Raw genomic sequence first — 6187 nt, forward strand, 5'->3', positions numbered from 1 at the left:
ACAGAGGGATATGAGGGATGTCTAAAATGCATGATCTGTTTGGTATTTTGAGCAAAACACATCATATACATATTTTTTTATATATTTTGATATATCTGAGACCCATAATATATGTCTAAAAATAGCATAATAGGAGACCTTTAATATAAATTCAAACTTTTTTAAATCTTTGAAAAAAGGTTATGTTCCATAACATGGTGTAACTTCATATATCTGTTTCTTAAAGACCTTTTTAAGGTGTTTTAAGAGACATTTTGACCTTATAATCCAGGATTAGAACAGCTGGTGTAGTCATGTGATCATAACTCTCGCATACCCACCCTCAAAGCACCCTCCCCAAATTACCATATGGTGTGTCACTTCACAACATGTGTCCACACTGACACTCTACACGTATACTGCCCCCCTGCAGGATATTCCCTCTCAGTGGGGGCACCGGTCACACTGCTGTGTGGGAGTTAGTGGAAATTGTTTGACTCTAATGAAGGGACTGTGACAAGAAGGACATCATGTTCAAAGCTTCCTCTCTGCTCCTGCTGACCCTGCTCCTAACGGTTCAGCTATGCTCATTAGCACCGATACGTAAGCCATGCTTTTCCTCTAAACTCTGTGACATGACCGAATTCTTAGAAATGAAATGGCTTAAGATCAATGATGTAAAAAAACGATTAGACAACTTACTCTCTGTTAAAATGTAGGATTCTTTAAATTAATCTATATATTGTCTGTACAAAATTGTATAATATCAGGCCAGTGTGTGTGAATTATTATCTTAAGGTTACACATTATTGCAGACTCGGTAAATGTAACTGAATTTTAACTATATAATTCAACAAATTGCTTGAGCTACAGTTCATTAGGTTTGATCATTAATGATAACATGAATGTCTGAATACAACTTCATTCAAAATGTGTTTCATGAGGTAAACCTGTGTTTGCTGTTTTATGATTGGTAGACTATCAGTCAGCAGAATCGAAGACAGGGGAAGGCAAATATGGCTTTCAGTGTTTTCTAGCTATTCATAAAACAAGAAGAAGAATGCAGTCGGGAAAGGACCTCAGTCACCTCAGTCACCTGAGTAAATTGACAATAAAACTCCTGTGCCTTACCGCATTGATGTAATTACCAACCAAACTTCTCAAAATAGTTTAATTGCATTCATGATGACACACCTGCTCCTGTAGGCATGCAACCCTGTGACATATTTGAACTAAACTTGGATCACTACACACCCTCCATGTTGTATATCAGGTCCCTGGAGATGTTTTGAATTGTTACATAATCAGCCATCGTTCAGAGCGTCAATAGTGTACTAGGTTTCCTTTGTGGAAAACCTCTACATGTATTATGTCCAACTGCTACTGTATGGTATCAAAGTGAGCTCAGAGAATTGTCAGGTTTGGGCCTCTTCAGCAATACAAAAGTAAGTTTGGAAAAATCTAAAATGATAAAAATAATTTAAGTATAAAAACGTCCATAAATTAACTTTGAGTTATCAACTAAAACATACGGTGGACAAGACGATATGGGGTATACTGGTTGAGTTGACATACCATACAGTAAAGCTGAATCCTTAGAATATATTTAAGGTTAATGAGGGTCCTCTTTCGATATAATCAGAGAACATAGCTAGGCTGTTGATGCAAGGGGGGAAGCTAAAGCTGTATCTGAGTCTCTATCGTATTTTTCAGCTGCCAAAGATGGTCAGTCTGGACCAGGACCAGAGAAACAAGCACCGGTAACTAAAACACGAACTCACGTAAAAGTGTTGAGAAAAACAGTGAAGAAAGTCATTCCAGTTGCTGTAAAGGTAGCAACTCCAGCTCCTGAGGTTTCACCCATTCAAGAAGACATTCCAGTTATTGCAAAAGAGCCAGAAGCAATATTCATAAAAGACCAGGTCTCTCATGAGCCTTTGGCTAAAGCTCCACAAGACATTTCAGAGGAGAAAGCAGTCCCTGGAGAAGCTGGCTTAGCAGAGGCATCTCCAGAAAAGACCACAGAAGAAGTTGCCCCAGCTGTTGATGTAACGCCACATGTTGAGGATCCGGCCCCAGAAGCACCAATCCTGGTCATTTCTTCCGAAGCTTCAAAAGATGAAGTTCCAGAGGAAAATGTTGAAGAAGAAACTGTTGCTGTTGTGGAAGATGCACCCCCTGAACAGCATGATCTGGAGGACCCCCTTCCAGCAGCACCAATCCCTATTATTCCTGAAGCTACAGAGGAAAATGCAGAAGAAGAAGCTGCTGCAGAAGAACCTGTACTTGTAGTCCCTGATGACAATACTGAAGAAGAACCTGCTGCTCTTCCTGTGACACCAGAAGAAGACAACTCAATTGTCCTTGTCCCTGCAGAGCCAGAGGAGACAGAGGAGGCAGCTCACATGGAACCTGCTGCAGAGGAGCCTCCTGTTATTGTTCACGTGGAGTCCGCTGAACAGGAGCCTGAACAAGATGAAACAGTCTCTGCCATTTCAGAAGAAAACGAAGCTCCAGTTTCCCCGGTAGTCCTGGAAGAAGTTGACCCCGTTACGAATGAAGAACCTCTTTCTACGTCAGAAGAAGATGAAGCAGTTGCTCTCATTCCTGTGGAGCCTGAGACCGAAGAGGAAGTGGAGCCTGCTGCAGAGGACACAGCAGCACAAGAGTCAGCCCCAGAAGAACCTGTTGTCATGGCTCCCGTGGAACCCAGTGAACAAGAGGAAACTGTCTCTGTGATTTCTTTAGAAACAGAAGAAGAACATGCAGAAGAAGACAAAGTAGTTGACCCAGTAGTCTCTGAAGACATCGCTGAAGTGGACCCTGCTACCAACGAAGAAACACTTCCCAGTACATTAGAAGAAGATGAAGCAGTTGACCCAGTAGTCTCTGAAGACATCGCTGAAGTGGACCCTGCTACCAACGAAGAAACACTTCCCAGTACATTAGAAGAAGATGAAGCAGTTGCTCTCGTTCCCGTGGAGCTTGAAACAGAAGAAGAAGCTCAAGTGGAACCTGCAGCCGAGGACACAGCAGCACAAGAGTCCGCCCCAGAGGACCATGTTGTTATTGTTCCTCTGGGACCCAGTGAAGAAGAGGACACTGTCTCTGTCATTTCTCTAGAAACAGAAGAAGACGAAGCAGTAGTCCTTGAAGACACTGCTGAAGAGGACCTTGATGCAAATGGAGAAACACTTCCCAGTACATTAGAAGAAGACGAAGCAGTTGCCCTGGTAGACCTGGAGGAAGATGATGAAGAGGACTCTGCTACAAGTGAAGAAGATCTTCCCAGTGCATTGGAAGAAGAGGAATCTGTTGCCCTCTTTCCTGTTGATCTAGAGACCGAAGAGGAAGAGGAACTCGCTGAAGAGGAAACAGGACCACAGGAGCCAGCCCCAGAAGATCCAGTTGATTATTTGGATCCTGCTGAAGAAGAGCCAGAGCTGGAAGAAGAGGTAATAGAAGAAGCAATCCCCGAAGTTTCCCCAGAAGAAGAAGAAGCTCCAGAGGAATACACAGAAGAAGAAGCTCCAGAGGAATACACAGAAGAAGAAGAAGCTCCAGAGGAATACACAGAAGAAGAAGAAGAAGCTCCAGAGGAATACACAGAAGAAGAAGAAGCTCCAGAGGAATACACAGAAGAAGAAGAAGCTCCAGAGGAATACACAGAAGAAGAAGAAGCTCCAGAGGAATACACAGAAGAAGAAGAAGCTCCAGAGGAATACACAGAAGAAGAAGAAGAAGAAGAAGAAGAAGAAGAAGAAGAAGAAGCTCCAGAGGAATACACAGAAGAAGAAGAAGAAGAAGAAGATCTAGGGCTGATTCTCACAGTCCCAGAAGAGGAGGACCCTGCTACTGATGAAGACTCTCTTCATGGTGCTCCTGTTGCCCTGGATCCTGTAGATCTTGAGACCGAAGAGGAAGAGGAACCTGTAGATCTTGAAGAGGAAGAGGAACCTGTAGATCTTGAAGAGGAAGAGGAACCTGTAGATCTTGAGACCGAAGAGGAAGAGGAAGAGGAACTTGTAGATCTTGAGACCGGAGAGGAAGAGGAAGAGGAACTTGTAGATCTTGAGACCGGAGAGGAAGAGGAAGAGGAACCTGTTGATCTAGAGACCGAAGAGGAAGAGGAACTTGTAGATCTAGAGACCGAAGAGGAAGAGGAACCTGTAGATCTAGAGACCGAAGAGGAAGAGGAAGAGGAAGAGGAAGAGGAACTTGTAGATCTTGAGACCGGAGAGGAAGAGGAAGAGGAAGAGGAACTTGTAGATCTTGAGACCGGAGAGGAAGAGGAAGAGGAACTTGCCGCAGAGGACACAGCACCAGAAGATCCCGGTGTAACTGTTGCTTTAGATCCTGCTAAAGATGAGCAGGAACTGGAAGAAGAAAAAGATGAAGCCCCAGAGGATTACGCAGAAGAAGAAGATGCAGGGGTGCTTGACCCAATAGTCCCAGAAGAAGAATCAGAAGAGGACCCTGCTACTAGTGAAGACCCTCTTCCTGCTGCTCCAGAAGAAGAGGAATCTGTTGTACTCGACCCAGAAGAGGAAGGTCACGAGGAACCTGCTGTGGAGGAAACAGAACCAGCCCTAGCTGTTGATGTTCTTGTTGAGCCCGCCAGCGAGAAACCGTCTCCAGAAGAGCCCCTCCTCATCGTCCCTGTGGAAGATCTAGAAGAGGACACTTCAGAGGACAACACAGAAGAAGAAGTTGTCCAATCAGATCCTGAAACAGACCTGGAGGAGGACACAGCGGATGGCAGCGATGCAGAGATCATTGTCGTTGAGGCCCCATCTGATAATGAAACCATGGAGACATATCCAAGTGAGGGAGTCTCAATAAATGGCCGCAGCATGAAGGCACACGAGGAAGGTCTTAAAGCTGCAGCTATATTGATAGAAGAAAAACCTGTAGGTAAGACCCCAACACTGAGGTAGTTGATGTGAACATAAACGTGTCTCTTTGTATCTCTGCATGCCATTTCGTAAATTGTTGATTTCACTAACGACCGTTTTCTTCTCCTAGTTCTTCTGAACAGAGGTGCAGTGCTTAGTGGAGCATTATTCACACTGGTGTCTATTATTATTTCCGGGTTCCTTGGGATGACTATATACAAGAAACTGCGCTGAATGCAGGTGAGTACATCAGACAGTGTCCATGTGAAATTAGCTTCAGTGCATAAGAAATGATTGGTATTCATTTGATATAGCTTGTTCAACAACTCTACCTTTAAACTTGCACTTACAATTATTTCTCCTGTTTTTAGGACACTGGAATAAAGTGAATATTAACAAATGAAAGAAGCTGTTTGAGAATATGGAGCAACTGAAGCACTGAGCCGAACAAGTTTCTCTGCATTGGATTGCGTGGCTTAAGAAAGTTTCCAGTTGATACATGGTTTGGACAGCCAGAAAGCCGCCAGAAAAAGGAAACTAGAAGTGGAATCAAGATTGTCTACTGAAAAACATATACTTCAATAATACTCTACCAGACAAAGACCTGTTCATATTTGACTAAAAATGTAAAGATGTGGGAGTATTGTCAGCAAGATATAATGAAGGTGGTTGTATTCATTTGGCAGCAGAATGGCCCCAATAACATTAATTTGTATACAGTGTTTTCCTATTTGTTGTTAGTTACTACAGCTCAGGTGTTAACTAAAGCAGTGAGAAGAAAACATCAACATGTTGCCACAGTTTTGTAGCAAAATGGAAATACTCAAGCCAAGTACAAGGATCATACTGTAGAACTGTGTCTTGCCCTTTTTGAACTAAATGGCTGTTTTTAGTAGATTATTAGATACTTAAGATGTGATAACATGTGATGTGTAACGAGTTGAGAGGTCAAGTTGTTATTTTGAACTTTTTATGGATGATGAAAACTGTAATGCACTTGTAACTTTACTTGTTGAGCTTTTTAGATAGTGGAACGTTAATAAAAAAAAAAGGTCAGTGTGGGTATAGTCAATATATTAGTTGTTAAGTGATTCAATCAAAAACAGTCCGGCAGTTAATCACAAAATGTTCTTTACATACAAGAAGTACATTTCCACTGGCCCTATGGCTCATACATACATTCACCACATGCTCCTTCATGCTGTTGAAGAGCCAAGAAGGCCTATCACTTTCCCTGTGCTGTCATGCAGCATGATATCTATCACACGTTGGCATGCTGCAGCAACAGCTATATGTCCCTGTCTCGTCCTGCA

This window comes from Trematomus bernacchii, unplaced genomic scaffold (genome assembly GCF_902827165.1).
Source record: "Trematomus bernacchii unplaced genomic scaffold, fTreBer1.1, whole genome shotgun sequence".
Taxonomy (NCBI): Eukaryota; Metazoa; Chordata; class Actinopteri; order Perciformes; family Nototheniidae; genus Trematomus; species Trematomus bernacchii.